Below are 19,102 nucleotides of genomic sequence, written 5' to 3'. Positions count from 1 at the left end.
CCATGATCTGAGTTTGGCTTTCATTTGCAATGCTTTTACGTATTCAGTCCAACAGCTCCTACTGCTACTCTCATTAGGTTCCCCAAAAAATACATTTTGATACATTTATTCTAATATATATATATATATATATATATATATATATATATATATGGCATAAAGTTTACTTAAAGAGCCTCCCCATGAGTCAGACAGGCAACACTTACTGTAGAAAGAGAAGACCCGAAGTAATAGAGTGCCTGGCTTCAAGATGACTGCAGCATACCTGGTACTGAGGAATGGGTCTAAGGCAACAAAGCTGAGAAGTGGACACACTTCCCTTGCTGCTGGATGTTTTGCATTCTCCTGCAGTTTCCTTTCTTTGCATTGTTGGACATGACCCCTCCAGCCCACCCTGGCTGGCCCTATTGGTCAAATTTGAGGATTTTGTCTCCTTGTGGGCTCATAACCCTAATGTTTATTTTTATTGACAGATTTTGTTTTATGCACACCTCATTGGTTGTTTACCAATAACATGTAGATGTGGGTTCTTTCATACCCAAACCAGAACACATTTGTGTATCCGGATAGTTTGTACTGTGTGTATTGTTTGCTATATGAACCTAACCTTCATGTTTTTCCTCATATTTTTCTCAAAGAAGTACCAACCTATTTTATTCTAGGGGAGCTCTTTTGGTAAAATGTAAGCAGTTTGGGTTCTGTTTAGGTAGTGAATTCAAGGGTTTGATGACTCAGTTTTAGTTTTATTTCACAACAGTAATAGAGCCATTATCATTTATCTGAATAAAATATTTCCTTTTCCTCTCACTGTATCTTTAGCCACCCCCCACTCCTTGTTGCTGAAGAGAAAAAAAGATTTCCTTTGATATTTTTTATGGATTTTTTTTCCTTTGAAAGCAATGGTGAACCAAAAATGGGCGCAAAGCAGTGTTCCAGAATCTACCTTCAGAATCAGTGTATGGGGCCTGAAGAAAATAAGACTGTAGGTCTTGGGCTTTAGGCATCTTCAGGGTTGAAGGGGACAAAATCAAGAGGGAGCAAGATGAGGGAAGAGTGAACCTCTGCACCTGGACTAATGAGGAAGGTCCACTTAGCCCAGAATTATATTTTGACATACAATATAAGATCTTGTTTACAAATTATAAAAAAATTTTAAAGAAAATGAAAGAAAAAGGCTTAAACTCCAGTGCTAGTTCTTTCTTTGCAGTTGCTAGATGGAATCCTTTCAAGCTATACACATGAATAAAAAGAAAAAAAAAATTACTAAGTTCTGAGAATCACACCAAACAAAAAAAACATGCAAACACACACACACACACACACACACACACACACACACACTACCATGCTCCACAAAATAGGCAAAAACTGGCCCTCCCCCTGTGGACAATCTGCATTTAAAGTCAAGATCAAATATGATGACTGGATTTGCTGATTTCCAAGTAAATGGAGAAAATTTCTGTGACATAATCAGACTTTCTTATCTTTAAACTGGGGCCAAATAGCTTATAATTAATTAGGACCTTTTCCATATAGTACAGATGTTATTAATATTCCCACATAGTAGAGTGACAGGGGACTCAACTTTAGGGCAGCCATGGATATCTTAAAAGCACTCTATGGATGTATTTCTTTGTATAATTTTAAGAACTACTCACTAGCCCTTCCTCTAAACAAATCTATAGTCCAAGCTGATGACACTCTACACACACTAAAGCAGTCACCAAGTATATTTTAACAAGATATAATTAGGGAAGGGGTCCCAAGAGGTATGGTGGAAAGACCCGGAACTTTAATGCCAGGAAGATATAAATGGGAGAAGTGGCTCAGCAGCAATAATACCAACAAAGGAGATAATGACATATGCCCTTGGAACCTGTCTATTTTATCAATAAAAGAAAAATTAGAATAGCCATTTTCCACTGTGCTTATAATAGAAACAATGTTCAGACACTACCACTTAGCACTACCACCTAAGATTAATATATGAGGCAGAGGATATACCTCAGTAGTTGAGCACTTGTATAGCCTATGTGAGGCACTGGGTTTGATCCTCCGCACCACATTAAAAAAATAAAGATATTGTATCCATCTTATAAAAAAATCTTTTAAATCAATGTATAATAGATACCAGACATTCAGCCCATAGTGTGATGTGGTTCATTGGCTTCATACTGACTTGTTTGTCCAGTGGCATAGGTACTGTGGGACTGCCATAGCCATGTGCCCTCTGCAACTCTCACTCATGTGGCAATTGTACTTCCCATCCTATAGAACAGCAGTGCCTTTGGGGACCTAGCCAAGGGTCTTGCACACATTTAACACTTGATGGAGGGAATTGAACTCATCCACAAATACTGGTTCAATGTGTTTCTTCTAAGTCAGCCTCCAGTTCTCATTGTATTTATTAGACTTGTTCCCCATCAAACAGGGGAAGGACATTGCCCTCCTACCGGCAAACAAGGCACAAAAGAGTCTCACTTTTCAAAAATCTTTAATAATGTAACAAATCTATGGGCTCTGACCTCTATGTTATTATCTTATGCTCTAGGTTAGTTCTCTTTACTACCACCTCTGATAACTGAAGCTCCCTCCTTCAGTGAGCGGTGGTTACAACTGAGAAGCCAGAGGAGACACATTGAAATAGTTCACCCCATGGGACAGTGTCTGAAGGGATTAGAAGTGGATATGCCTTTCAGGACACTTGAGAAAGAGGTAGGTGGCAGAGTAGTCCAGCATGTGAGGTTGGTTTGACTTGCAGAGGGGTGGGGCAGAGGGTATCTCCAGAAAGACAATTGGAATGGGGATGTGGTCTGGTGATTTGGCATTGGGTTAACTAAGGGATGCTGTGCGGCCACCAAAGCAAATTGCAGGAGAAAAGGGTCCTCTGCTTTGTGGCTGCTAACTCTGAAGGCATAACATCTGTCTTTATGAAAGTTCCTGCTCCCACATAATATCTGAAATGTGAACTTTAATCTCAGCATTGGCAACAGCCCTGGGAGGGCCTGTCTTGATGGCTGCGGTGATGCCATATCTGCGTTGTTTGTTGACCCAGTACAGGAATGGGCTGTAAGTGAATGTTGAAGATTTCATCACCTCCACCCACTGCTGGGCATGCTCCTCCCGCTGCAGCTTCTTCCTCCAGTGTAGAAACATCATGCATCCACCAATTATCAGAGCGCACATCCCCAGCCATACAAAGTACCATGGGACCCACACTGAGGCAGTAAAAAAAAAGAAAAGAGAAAAGTTGGCTGACAGCTGTAGCTTGAGACCTGAACTGTTTCTCATTCCTCCCCTTGATTTGGCTCAGTCATCCATTCATTCCTTCCCTTCCTCTTGCAAGACTTGCCACATTGTCTTCTGATAGAGTCCAAGCTATTTTGGCAGGAACTTTGAGAGGCCACTTTGGCCTTTGACAGATGAGGAACACTAGGTCTACAGGGGCCATGACTTACCCAGACTCTGTCAGAATTTCTGGCTCCCAGTCCAGGACCCATGCCATTCTTCAGACTGAGAAGCCTCACTAAGGGCAAGGTCCTTGAAGGACTCCCATGTATCTTTTCTGTTTGGGCAGAATGTTGTCTGTGTCTTCAAGGAGTCCTCCCTTTTTTGGTGGAGTCTATCTCTTAACTGCTTATCACTTTATGGAGACAGCCACCACCCCATGCCTACAAAGGGTATTTCCCTACTCTCTAAGGATGAGAGGGGCACTTACAACCAGGAAGGCCCAGGTCCTCCTTTGAGGAATCCATCATTTTGAGGCTTGAGGAATCCATCTGTACGAGGCTTGTTACCAGGCCTGTGGCTCTGGAAAGAATGAACTCACCCACTCCTCGCTCCACCAATGGGAGTCCTCAGAAGGCCCCAGCCCCATTATTTCCTCAAGATGAGGTCACTGGGTTCTGAGCACTGGGAATTCCAGGAGTGGCAGTTGTGGAGTGGGTGACAGTTGATTGAAGGAAGGGACTCCATCTTGTGAAATGTCATGAGCATAGTTTTCTTCCCTCAAAGAATGGTCCCAACACAGAAACGTCTGTTTCCAACTTCATAAGGGGAACTCACAGAACAGCCCCCATTCAAGGGCCCTTACACCCTCAGGAGCTTATAGTTATATTGTGAAGCATGAACACAGAAAACTAATGGATATTCCTAATGAATAGATATATAAAAGACTCGTTTAGGAGAGGAATCTATGTCTCTGAGCATACAGATTTCCTTTTAAATTATTTAATTAATTATTAATTTATTTTTTTATTTATTTTACTTACACATGACAGTACAATGTTCTTGACATATCATACATTTTTATCTGATGGGACATATTTTCTCATTTTTCTGAGTATACCGGTTGCAGAATCACATTGATTATGCATGGGCTGGAGATATAGCTCAATTGGTAGAGTACTTGCCTCCCTTGTACAAGGCCCTGGGTTCAGTCCCTGCACCACCAAAAAAAAATCTTAATTATTAATTTATACTTGGTGCTGATCATCAAACCCAGGGCCTCACACGTGCCAGCCATCATTCTACAACTGAGCCATAACTCCAGTTCCCCATATAGCTTTTCTTATACTGTTCCTCTGCTTATTGAAGATCTGTTTCAATGTGCAAAAAAAAAAAAAGATAGATTGTTTCCTACAAGGATTAGAGGCACAATAAAGCTGTGGGGATGGGGTTTGTAATTTTTTTATTGTAGGTGTTAATTGCTTTTTATTTTCTATTTAAGACTCTCAATTCAATCTTTCAACATTGAGATGATGTAAGACTCAACTGCAGGAGAAGTAAAACAAGTAACAAATGAAAATGAATTGGCATATTCCATGAAAACATGTTCTGCTCTGGAAAGAGCAAACATTTTCTGGAAATATGAGAAAAACGTGATAAATTATATGAACATGAGCAAACTTGTCTTTCTTGGTCTTACTCTTACATACCTAATATACTTGTATTTCATTTTTTTCATTCCTGTTACCTACATCTAATATGAAACCATCAATACCCTATACAGGATTTCTGCATTATCTTTCTAGTAGGTATTTTGTTCCCATTTTCTCCCCCTACATATCATATCCTCACCAGTTGAGTCCTTTTAAATTTTGCTTGCCTGATAGGGAAGCATAGTATACTGGTTCAAACATAGACTACAGAACCAATCTGCCAGTTTTAAATCCTAGCTTTACCACCTACTGACATGGAAAAGTCTGTTAATTTTTGAGCCTTAGATTCTCTACTTTAAAGTGGAGATAACAGTACATTCTTGAAAGCTTTTTGAGAATTAAACATATTAAGCTCTATAAAGCATTAGAATAATGCCTGGCAGAGAGTGAAGTCTATAATTATGTTCTTAAAAGAATAAAAATAAATATTATGTTGAGAACCTAATTGCAAATGTTAAGTAACTTCTCATTGCTTGCTTGCTTGCTTCCTTTTTTTTTCTTTCTTTTCTTTTTTTTTTTTGCATTTATAATCCTGCATTATTCCAGAACCTTCCACAAGAAGCTTCCTGAACTCTTTTCTTCAAAGTACTCATCATCTATTCTGCATATTTGGCCACCGAATGCCTTGGTTTTCATTGCCACTACATTTTCTTCTTTTTTTTTAATGTGATAAATGTACATTTTATTTTTTTATTTTTATTTTTTTGCTTTCACTGGAAGTTTATTTTTTTATTGGTTGTTCAAAACATTAAAAAGCTCTTGACATATCATATTTCATACATTAGATTAAAGTGGGTTATAGCCACTTACATTTTCATGTCTCAGTCTTCTCTAATTAGACTTTAAGAAGCTATTTTTGGCATTTCATGAATTTTATTTTGGGTATATGTACTAATTATGAAAATAATAGTAAAAGTAGTAGTCAGGTATTATGCCTAGTTCTTCATATGCCTTATTTTATTAAATTCTCATGACTACTCTCTGAAGGCAGTATTGCTATCCTCACATTATAGTTGATGAAGCTGGAATTAGTCTCATAAATTTCAATGCTGATTCATAAACTTTGCTAATATTATAAATTATATTAAAATAATCAGACTATACTTTCCTTAAAATAAGACAAAGTTTTGACATGCTTTTTTTTTTATAAAAAGACAAAGAAACCTTAGGCTGCATTAGTTGAGTGGTTTGCTTAAGTTCTAGGAGCTAATGAGTTCTTTTGTGTGCTATATTTTGGTTAGCTAGACTACACTTTAATTAGTATCTTCAGTTGGGACTTGTGTGTGTGTATGTGGTACCAGAGACAAAACCCAAGGCCTACCACATGCTAGATAAGTATTCTACCAGTGAGCCATCATCCTCGGGCCTTATATTTAAGTGAGAATGCTGACAGAGCAGAGCAATTCTAGGGTAGGATGACCCATTCTTGAAGACCTCCTCACTCAAAGGTCATTTTGGTTATGATGCCTTTCCTGAATTCTATGCTCTTTAATGTCATGCTGAGCCTAGAATGTGGCTGTTATCTCCTCCTGCCTGATTTTATTTCATCTGATTGAAGCAATCAAGGGAGAATGTGTGGAAGATAAAGTATATAGGCTCAGCTTCAGAGAACAGAAAAGACTTGGGGGGCCAGTTATAGAGAAGATTGTTTTACAGTGAGAGTCAATTACATAAAAAGGTACAGAAGACAATAAAAATAATAGTAGTAAAAATATGGATACCGAGCATGTTTGTGATATGTTAAGGGATTTTAAAAAAGCAAGACACAGTATTGCATATGTACTGTATCTATTTATACTATAACAGAAAAATGTTCTTAAGACATACTAGAAACAGACTTATAAAAAATAAAAACAGTGATTCTTTTATGGTAGTAAGAATATAGGCATATTTCTCTTTTCCCTATTTTCTAATTTTCTCTTTTCCCTATTTTCTAAATTTGTAATAAATTTTTATTCCCTACAATTTGGTATTTTCATGATAAGGTTCTACTCTGCTGTCTTTGTTCTTTGATTCCAGGCAGAGGGAGGACTTCTGTCTGATATATACCATAGTCACCCAGAAGATTCTGTCTCTTCCTTATATGAAAGACTTTCAGGAAGCAGGATTTCAAAAGCTACCTCTAACACAGCAAGAATAACAAATAAAGGTTAGCATTACTTTTAGTGCTTACTTTGTGCTCAGCACAAACTTGTACTTGTTCATCTAGTCTTTACAACAATCCTGTGAGGTTGATATTATTGCAATTTTAATGATGTTATTTAGGGTGTTTGCATGATTTGCACAAGGTAGCATAGCTAGCAAATTGTTGGAGCGAGGATCTACATCCATGTCCTCCTGATGCCAGACCCTGAACTCTGAATGACTGATGTTATGTCTGTCAGAGACAGGCCCACATTTGGCAGGGAGATGAGGGTTTGGGGAGAAAAGAAAGAAGATCCAAAAAAAAAAAAAAGAGGATCTCACACACAAGGCACATCTCGAAAATAGTGATTTCAAACATCATAAAATCAATTTCTCTGATAGAATTTGTTAGTAAGATAAATCTTAATTATTTAGAAGACCGTGTGGCATTAAATCTTCTTTGTAATTATGTATTAGTTATAAAAGCACTACAGTGTGTTTTTCCTCATTGCTATCAAATTGTATATTATTGTGAGCAATGAAAGTTATCACCTTTTCTTGGCATAGGTTGAAAAGATAAGCTATTTTACAAATTCACTCTCTTTTTTTCTATACAGATTTGGCAGCAGTATTTTACAGCAAAAGATACAGTCTATGCAGTCATTCCTATAAGCAGTTTGGATGGGAATTAAAAGATTTACAGTACGAACGTCAAGGCTCTCACCTTAGAAGTTAGTTGCCTTTATTTTTTCTTGTGTTTGTATCCTCTTGAAAACTTCAATTTTACAGATTTGAGGGTTGTTATTATGCTCTAAGTGCCACATATTGGAAGCTCCATATAATATATATATATAGCTTTTGTTTTTCCTCTTTCTAGTTAAGAAATGTCTTTAAATTATGACAAGGAAGCATAGTATAAGTTCATCTTGCTGAGTAATTTCCAGATTTCTTTTATTTTAATGTTTTTAACCAAGCTATTCCTCTGCCACTGTCAAAAACTTTCTGTGACAACTGTCTGTTCATAAATTTCAGACTTTCAGTGTGCAAACAGGAAAAATGTCATATTCCAAATCTCTTTTTATGTGATTAAAATAAACAATAAAATACTAGTAGTTAAATATACTGACTTCAATTGTCTTCAGTTATATTTCTTTAAAAATTTCTTATTTCCTTCAGGAAAAATCTTAGCTGTATCTTCTATGCATATTTAATATTTACTTCTATAATGCTTCTGAGGGGAAAATTTCTTTTAAAATAATTTTCTCTGCAATTGGGTAAATGAGAACCTGTAGTCCTAACATGCTCTTAAAATGATAACTTATTTTGCTACTTATAGACCAAACTAATTGGAAGTGGAAAAATTTTTGGCAAAACAAAAGGTAACACTTTTCTGACTTACTCTCTATCAAAAGGATTTTGGTACAAAAACTTATAAGATATTTATCTATAACTCACAGGATGTTTTCTGAATTGTATATGTTATTTTTCTTTTTAATCAATCCTGTAGGGCTGAGGTTGTGGCTCAGTGGAAGAGTGCTTGACTAGCATGAGTGAGGCCCTGGGTTTGATCCTTAGCATCGCATAAACAAATGTATTGAGTCCACCTACAACTAAAATATATATATTTTTAAAAATCCTATAAAAAGTCAGTGATGTGATAAGCTGCTATTTTCCAAAGTGAGTTTTTTGACTTGTTATTGCCTCCTATATTCTGCTTATTAAACATTTTTATAATTCTAGGATTGTTATTATTTATTCTACCTTCATTCATCAGTTTAGAGACAGTAACAGTGAAGTCTAAGGGGACAGTTTGAGGATCAGGTTGCAGAAATTTGAATACTGTATCTACCAGCTAAAAGGTGTGTAACTTTGAGTAAGTCATTTAAACTCTCTGTGCCGTGTTTCACACATGAGTAAATAGATGTGTATACACTGATAAGTAGATATAAATATTCATGTAAGGCATTGACAACATTAAGTGCTTAATTAATATTAAGGTTTTATGATGGAGGCTAAAATCTTATTTCCTTATAAAAGTCTTTTATCCTCTAAAATAAAACAAGGGTTAACTTGTATGCCTGTTCAGTGTGTATACTGAACAACACTACCTTGCAGATGTTGCCTTAGAGGCTAATATTCTGTCTTTGCTTCCATCACCTTGTTTTTTTTCTTTTTGACTGATCACTTACAATTACTGTTTGATATGAAATCACTGAGGTATTTTTTGCCCAGAGCTTGCCTACATATTGGCTTTTACTGAGATTTTTCTTGCTTCCTGGAATAATGATAATACTAAATATAAAAATAAAGATTATACATTTCTTTTGTAGAATTCTCAATGCAGTGCATACACTTTGCCTAGCAATCTGTACTCCTAGTGACATTTTATTTTCATGACAATTCTATGAAGTTGGATTTCTTAAGCCCATTTTACAGATAAGGAGGAAGAAAGAACAGAGGACACACACATTCAAATGCTTGCTGCCTCTCCATATGTTACCCTTATCCACCTGGGATTCTGCCAGATAAAAAGACATCACCAGTTGTGTGTTCTTGGCCTTGGATTTCCATCACTATGAAACAAAATTGAACTTCTTTTCTTGATGTCACCCAGTCTCAAGTATTTTTTATAGTAACTGAAATTGGACATGTGCACATATAAGAACTTTTAGCCTGCTAGAAAAAAAGCTATTAAAATGGCATCAGACTACTTTTGCTCAAAGTATTTCTCATTGGTAATAAGACTAAGGTCTCTGCTATATTTTGAAGACTATGATCTCAATGAGAAGGAAAAGTAGAAACAATTCTATAGTGTGAGAGTATTTTGGAGAAGCAGATATAGCTTTCAAAACCCCTTTGTTTAATTTTCACTTTGAATATAATATTATATGTTTACTACATGTACTTATAGGATGATATGTATTCTGAGAGTTGATGTATTAAAGTAATTGATATTTTTTGTTTGATCATGTGTGTGAAATAGAAAGTTTTAAATGTACAAAATAATGTATATATTGAATAAATTATTTTAAATGTATGCCCATTGTATAGGTTAAAAGAAGGAGAGGGGAAAAAAACTAGCTGAACCATTTTTCATAGGATCATAATTTGTTTGGCTGACATTGATAAAAAAGTTCCTTTACTATATAAATTTGTCAGTCAAAGATTAAAGTGCAGTATCTCATTAAGTTTCATCATGTTCCCTGAGCATTATTCTTATTCCTATTAACTCCATGTTTAGCCTCCATCTTGCCATTTTCCTTTTCAAACTACCAGTGGAAAATCATTTCTGGTTATGATCATGGGCTCATCTACCCATCTAACCTTAAATATCAATCCAACAAAAGAGTGAATTTTATTATCATGACTTAAATACAAAGGTCCAGTTAAGAAAAAACTAATACCAATACTTTTTAATCTATTTCAGGAAATATAAAAAAGAGGGAGTACTTCCAAATTTATTTTATGAGGCCAATATGCTAAGTGAATTTAGCCAATCCCAGAAAGACAAATGCCAAATATCTTCTCTGATATAAGGTGGAGGGGACTCAAAATGGGGTAAGGAGGAAGAGCATGGGAAGAAGATTACCTCTAGATAGGGAAGAGAGTTGGAAGAGAAAGGGAGGGAGAAGGGGAATTGTATGGAAGGTAGAAGGAAACCTTCATCATTATACAAAATACATGTATGAACATATAAGAAAAAAAAGAATAGTGTCACCTTAGATTAGGTAGAGAGAAGTGATGGGAGTGGAGGGGAGGGGATGGGGGGAAAGGAAGGATAGTAGAATAAAATAGACATTATTATTACTGTGTGTATATACGTGACTGCTTGACCAATGTGATTCTGCAACCTGTACACTCAGAAAAATGATAAATTATCCCATCTGATTCAAATTTATGATATGTCAAGGTCATTATACTGTCAGTAACAAATTAAAACAAAATAATAAAATTTTTAAAAAAGAAAAATAATGTACTTTGGCTCCATAACCTGTAACTTTCATAAAATTCTCCATTTGGATAGCATATTGTACATTGAATATGGTCCTGTCAGGTCTTTATATCAATTATTATTTTCTGAGAGAGAAAGTACACTATGTATCTCATCCTCTATTAATAAACCAATATTCAGATCTATAATAAATTAGTATAATTTATATTTCCTTGTTAACATCTTATTTAAATCTATTTCCAGCAATGAATATAATACTATACAAATTTATGTTGCCAAAAATGGTGTTTTATCTTAAAGAACAACTGAGAGCAACTTAGATATAAATTTTACCAGTTCAGAGGGCTTTTTTTGCATGATATTGTATTCTGAAAGTGTATGAAATACATTGAAGTTTTAGAGTGTTATGAAGAAGGTATGGCTATTATTCAACTTGAAGGGCCCAAGGAGAAGAAAAATAAGATTCTGGTCAATACTCTTTGGTGTAAAATACATTAATATAATCTTTGGTCATTTTCTTAAAATCATGACAGTTCAGATCAATGACTGCAAATCTTTTAAGCAGTCTTTCTGGGACAGCTGCCACTTCTGCAAGTTTCTCAGAGGGAGATGCAGGTGAGACTGCAAACACCAGAGGCTCTGCAACAACATCCAGTGATAGAGTTGCCTATTTTGTGAAAAACATGCATCCTGTAAGTGAATTGAGTACATATGACAAATACTCAATGCCCATGGACATGGATTGGATTTTTTTTAAAAAAATTCTTGATATTTACTACTTTCATATTTACTCAAAATATTTGCAAGCCATTTTAGATGCAAGATAAGCTGAGAATCTCAATAGTCAATTTGCTTACTTTGGGAAAAATATTCTAATGCCTTTCATGAGATATGTAGGATTTCTGCCATTCTTTGCATCCAAAACCAAAGTACAAGGTGATGCTGCCAATAGGTTTGCGTTAGTGCTTCATAATAAGTAATAGCAGTAAGTAAGGTGCATAGTAGGACAGTAGTTGATACAGAATAGAAGACCAATTAGAGAGTCAAGGTTCCAGTTGCTTTTAAATAATCTAGTGTTCTTATGAACTGAATAACTGAGTGCCTTTCCATAAGTGCTTTATGCAACACCAAGGAGCAACTTGGAGGCTTTGGAGAATTTAGCCTATTATTTTAATGTGGATAAGTAAATATTGGCTTTTATATATACTTTACTTCTAAATATGTTTTATTGAAACTATTGATATGTTTCAAGTAATAATGTGAATAATAGGAGAAAACTGATCATAGTAAGCAGCTTGTAGAATTTTCTTCCTAAGAAATATAAGCAATATTTTTCAATGTTATGAAATCCAAAAATAGAGAAGAATCCATCTTCTACTCTCAATTTCAAGAAGTATCATGAAGACCAAGAATAATTTTGATATAAAGCAAATTAAAAATCACAATATCAATGCAGGCTTCCTCCTTGCACAGTTTTACTTTAGCAACAAGAAGAAAAATATCTAAAAAAAAAACCACAATGGTGTTCTAAAAAGGACAATTGACACAGGGCATGCAGGTTACTTGGGGGAAAGAGTAATGATGGCATACTTTCAATTCTCCTCAATGTGAATAGGTAGCAGCTTCCAATCCAGATTGCAAATGCTGTTTTCTGGTTTTTTGTTTTTTTTTTTTTGAGTGTTGTTGTTTTGCTTTGTTTTGTTTTTCTGGTAGAGGGTGGTAGCAGAAATTGAGTAAAGTCTCCAGTACACAAAAATAAACAACAGCTTAGGTGATGGAGATGCTAATTACACTAATCATTACACATTTCATGCATGTAGAGAATTTTCTTACTGTACCCCATATATAAGAAATATTCTGTGTTAATTAAAAATGAAAATAAATGTAAAAGAAACAGTAAAGTAAAAGATGAGTCACTGACTCAACTGGGAACAAGTAACCAGCAAGAAATTGGCTGAACCATTAAAAACAAACAAACAACAACCAAAAGGAACTAAATAAGTACAACTTAGTTACATCAAACTCCAAACTTTCAAAATGTAAAAGCTTCCAAAAATATAGCTCACTCACCTTGAAGCAAGCACAAATATAAACTTACATTGGAATTGAAATTCATTTAAATTGCACTTATTTTCCATTTTATTTATTTCTTTAATAGTTTAGAGAGAAAGAATACAGTAATAAATGCATAAACAGTGTCATTCTTGGCCATGTCCTAGTAACCCTCTTAGTAGAACAGGTATATGGAAAGCTCAGATGGATTTTCTGAGGATAATATTCATCCAAGCCTAATTTTTTCTATGAAGACAAATTTAAAAAATGTTCCTCACATTTATAAAACATGCCTAAAAATATACCTAAGAATGCACATATAAAGACCACACCCAGGAGAAGATGAATCTAAAAGGATCAGTTAAATATGAGGTCCCTACATTAACTCAGATAAATAAGTGATGAGAGAAAAAGAACAAAATTAGTAAAACTACAAAAAAGTATAATTGCTTGTGATAATTTTGATAAATATTCATTCAATTAACAAATTATTTTAGAAATAGTTTTCTTGTTACCTGGTTTGTCCTGCTACCTCTATTGAAATTGCCCAGAAAAAAAATCACCACATGACAGTAAACCTGTTGAATTCACTTGAAAATAAATATTTAAGGTATGGAAATGGCATGATTATTTGAGAAAATAAATTAAAATTTGCAGAGTTTTAAAAAAAATGTCTTCCACCTAGTTTTCAGTTCCTATGTAATAAATGTGGTTTCATTAGATAATCAAGACAATCAAAGAAAAGGGGAAAAAAGTAAGCAAAACCCAGGCACCTTTGCACAGTGGCTTGGGAGGTGGAGGCAGGAGGATCATGAGTTCCAAGCCAGCCTTAGCAATTTGTTGAGGAGCTAAGCAACTCAGTGAGATCCTGTCTCTAAATAAAATACAAAAATAGGACTGGGGATGTGCCTCAGTGGTCGAGTGTCCCTGAGTTCAATCCCCCATACCAGCCCCCTTAAAAAAAAGGTAAATGAAATTGTAAAAATATATAATGCCAGATTGTCTCCATAAAGTATTTCTAATAAGTATGTTTTATGACTTTCATAACTATTGTTTTTCTATGCACTAATTTATTCATATTTCCATATATTAAAATCAAGCAAAAATATTATTCATGATGTCAAAATAACTTATGAAAATCCATGCAAATATCTTTTTGTATCTTCCATAAACATGTTAATAATATACCACTTCATTATAATGGTTTACTTCTTGCTTTTTTCTGCCTCTGAACTTAAATACCAATTGTTTTCATAATCTTCATAACCTCAAATATAATTCTATTTACATAAAAATATATCACCCTATGATATGTAATGTTGGTCCTCTATGCTTGTGCTTTTACGTGGGATGCTGTCTGGAAGGCTCATTTAAATTTCACTCACTATGTACATTTATTTTCCCTGTCATGGCATTCCTTTTAGCTCTCAATTCTGCTGCAAGGCAAAATTAACTTTGTGTTTACATGATTCATCGCAGCTGTGATGATACTCAATGAAAAGACATTTAACCTCTAAGAATTTTGATCTATAAGCAAACACTAACACTGGGAGTTTCAGCTACCAGAAAAGAAAGTGATTATTTAGTCTGTTGAAAGCTGATGGAAATAAAGTATCTGAGATTTTTTCCCTTGATTTTTTCAGGTTACAAAAATAAAAAGTGGTAGCAAGACAAGTTTGTCATACTTGCTTTGCTCTCAGAAAATCAAGCCTTATCCTTGTGGAATGGATTTTTCTTGTTGAGATGAAAAATTTCTCCTCTTTAATGGAATTTTTGTTAGTATTCTTTTATTTTGAGAATAATACTAGTGTTTATCAATGCAATTCTCTAACCTCCAAGCATGTATTTGGAGTCATAGCCATTTTAAAATTATATATATATATCATATTTCTATTTTTTTTCTTGTGCATAATGGCTTTACTTTGAGTGAATAAAAACACAATCAAGGTATAGATAGCTCACAGAGATTGCTAGTGCTTTAGGCTGTGAAGGCATAAAGTGCTTTGATGAGAATTCCTAATTTATATATTGAAATGTAACTCTTCATTCAATGCATTGAAAGAAACAGAAGACAGCAGTTTTCAATTTTATACTGTTCTTAGATATATTGGATACACTGAAACAAAAAAAAATGTTAGTGATCACAACTTTATAGTGAGGATACAAAGCATTTAAATTCACCAAGGTACGGTATTGCCTTTTTCTTACAACTAAACCCATATCAAATACACATGATCTTTTTTCTCTCAGTGCTTAATGCCTTGACTGGGATCATAGACTTCCATGCAATAGAAAAATTTCAAAAGGTGATCTTATTATTTTCTCATTCTCAAATTCTTCTTTTCATTCTATTTTCTGTCAAAATTTAAGTTTATAACTCCAGCTAAAAGTCCCTAGAATAGAACATTTCAATGTGGTCTGCTTAACTACTTCCAATATTCTCCCACCCAAGTTCACACTACTTTGTCTTTAATCTAGTTAGCAAAACAATTAGGGTGGTCTATTGTTTCAGTCTTAAATGTCTCCCTCCCAAAGGCTCATGTTTTAAAGATTCTGTTGGGAATTGGTGGAACCCTTAAAATGTAAGTCCTAATAAGAGTTCTTCATGTCTTGGTGCATGGGCCTTAAAAAGAAAATGGATGCCCAGCCCCCTCCTCTTTGTGTTTGACTTCTTGATCATGAGATCAGTGGTTTTGGCCGGGCACACACTTCTGTCATGATATGGAGTCTCACCACAGGCCCAAAGGCAGTGAAGTTCAATAGTTATGTACTTGAATCTCCCAAAGTGTGAGCCAAAGCAACCCCCCACTCCTATCTTTGGTACTGAGAATTGAACCCAGGGGTGCTTAATGATAAGTCACATACTCAGCTCTTTATATATATATTTTTTTCACAATACCTTTGTTTTTGTTTTTTGTTTGTTTGTTTTTTGTTTTTTTTAATGTGGTGCTGAGGTTTGAACCCAGGTCCTCATATGTGCTAGGTGGATGCTCCACCACTGAAATACAGCTTCAGCCCATATATATATATATGTTTTTGTTGTTGGTGATGGACTTTTTTTTAATATATGTGGTGCTGAGAATTGAACCCAATGCCTCACACATGGTAGGCAAGTGCTCTCTACCATTGAGCTACAACCCAGCCCCTTTTTTATATTTTATTTAGAAACAGAGCCTTGCTAATTTGCTTAGGGCCTCAGTAAGTTGCTGAGACTGGCTTTAAACTCATGATCTTCCTTCCTCAGACTCCTCAGCCACTGGGATTGCAGGCATGCACACTATGCCCGGGTAATCTTTTCTCTTTATAATTTGATTATGTGAGGTATTTGTTATAGCTGTGGAAGACTGACTAACATGGCATGATAAGAATATCACATTCCTTTAAGAAACCTGCACAGGACATTTTTCAGAGTATGATACAGAAGACAGTGGCAAAGAGAAAAGTAAGAGATTTAAATAAAGTATATAGAAATCTGGGAATTATAAATAAAGGGGAGAAAACATGGTTGTGAAGTATAATAGTAATAGTTTTTCGAAATTTCAGAATTCTAAAAAATAAGAAAATGCAAAATGTTTTCTTTAAAAAATGGTACAGACTTTTGTTTTTGAAAGGTGGGTTAATTTAAAAAAAAGTGTATTTTTCTGTTTTGTATGTCATAACAAACTACATGTCACTGGACATTTTATGTGGAAAAGAGATTACTTAGACCATAGTTCTGGAGATGAAAGAGCATGGCACAAGCATGAGTTTGGTTCTGGTAGGGACCTCTTGTTTACAAGAAATGAATTATTATCCTTTTTGGTTTCCTTTTCTACGTACAATCATTGCTTCCTCAGGAAATCGTTAAACAAACTGTACATTTCCATTTCATCATTTAAAAGCTTCATGTAATGTTTTTATTTTGATCCATTAATTTTCACTCCTTCATTTTACAACTCTTAGATTTTCCAGTCTGGACTGAGCTTCTTGCCCCTTCACTATACCATAGTAATCTTCCTAAAGTGACTTTCTACCATTTTTCTGGAAGTTCTCTTTGTCTTTCTGTTAGGTTTATTAAACTGCTTAATCTCCTATGTTACTATCAGTTTTTATCTTTTAAATAATAAACTATACTTTTGAACATATTTATATTTACAAATATAATGAAAAGATATTTCAGAGTCCCCATGTATCTGGCATCCAATTTCCCTTTTTGATAGCATCTTACATTCCTTTGTTATATTTTGAACAAATAATAACTACTATTGACAGTGTTATTACTGACTGAAAACCATACTTCTAGTTCTTACCTAAGGGTCTTTTTACTTTTTAAAGATCTACTGCAGAGTCAGGAATTGAGTTGTGACAGTTTCTCAGATTTTTCTGGCTGTGACAGTTTCTCAGATTTTTCTTGTTATTGATGACATTCACAGTTTTAAGTACAAATTAGGTATTTTACAAAATGCCCCTCAATTGAAATTTGTCTTAATGATTTTCTCATGATTAGCTGTGACTCTGGTTCTTTGGGAGAAAGACTGCAGAGATAAAGTACTACTTTCAGAACAGAACATCAAGGGGTTTAGATTGCAGTTAAAATCACTCCCCCAAAGTAAGTGTGTGCTCAGGTTTCTCTTTTCACTAAAAGAGATGCTGTCTCTCTCATGAAGGACTGGGAAGATGACCCACATTGAGTTCTACAGGAGATACCAGTAGCAGATATTTTCATTTCAGATGAAATTAATTGACATTGTTGGTTTTCTAAATAATCATGAACTAAGAAATAGGGTCTGGACAAGTTGGAGACCCAGGGAATAATAATGGACTTCATGAACTAAGACCACAGATCAAGAATCACCTTCATTCTTGTTTCACTCATAAGCAGCAACATATGATAGATTAATTACTTCTACTTCTTAGTCACCAGTTGACAACTAGAGATAGATTAACTACCTCTACATCTTAGTGGCCAGTTGACAACATAGAGGAGCCACGGGAAAAGTTTTGCTACTCCACACATAGGGTAAACCTTCCTTCCAGCATGTGTTAAACCAGGACCAGAGAATGGTGGTGAGAATGTTGCTCATCCCCAGAGCATTTCAAGAACTACTTTCATTTCTAAACTCAAGTCAAAATTTGCATAATGTGCCTCTTAAATTTTTCAGATAATTTTTCCAGGAAATTCTTATGCTATTTGACTTGCTGCAAACCTTGAAATATTTATTGACTATAATGAACTTAATTTTTGAAAAGTGCTCTTGAGATTCTATATAATATAAATTTAAAATATACCACAAGCATAGTCACCACTAAAGACTTATCCAATATGCAGGTAGTCTTAGAATGTTGTCCATAATTAGTATATATGTCTTTATAGCTTAATAAATTCCCCCTGAAAAATAAGCCTGTTATTGTAATGCATATGAAGTAGAACTTTTATCAAGATTTCTCTAAAAGAAAACACACAAAAATAAATAAGTAGCTTCAGAGACAACAGCCCCTATATCTCAGCTTTGGATATACACTTAAAGAGAAATGTCACTATCAGTAGATATTTCACAATCCAGCATTCCCTATATAGTCATTTGATATATGACCATTATTTAACTCTCCCTTTGGCTAAAAGGAATGTTGGACTCCGGAGATCCAACTCAGGTTTGGAAGTCTTTGGAAAACTACTTTGGCTCTACAATAAATTAGGAATAATAGATAAGTATGGATTCTTTAACACTATGCCTGAAATCAGTATATGGGATAAAACATCCCTCTAGCAATGTCTTTTGTAATGATTATGTCTTCATTGAAGTTCTCCTGCTTCCAGAGGTTGCTGATACCTCATACACTAAATCTGCTCTTTTTGCATTTATATGGCACCATTGGTACTGGGGCAAGTGCACCCTGGTTGATCGCTCACTATATATAGTTTTTGCTTGTAAATTTAGCTTATGCTTTATGCCATAGAGAGCTGTTTCCAGTTCAGCTAAGAAGCAGGGTTCTTCAATTTGCTTGCATTATTTTTTGTTGTGTTATAACTCTTTAAAAGCTCTCTGGCTGACAG

This window comes from Callospermophilus lateralis, chromosome 6 (genome assembly GCF_048772815.1).
Source record: "Callospermophilus lateralis isolate mCalLat2 chromosome 6, mCalLat2.hap1, whole genome shotgun sequence".
In the NCBI taxonomy this organism is placed as follows: Eukaryota; Metazoa; Chordata; class Mammalia; order Rodentia; family Sciuridae; genus Callospermophilus; species Callospermophilus lateralis.
This window is presented reverse-complemented; position numbering follows the sequence as displayed.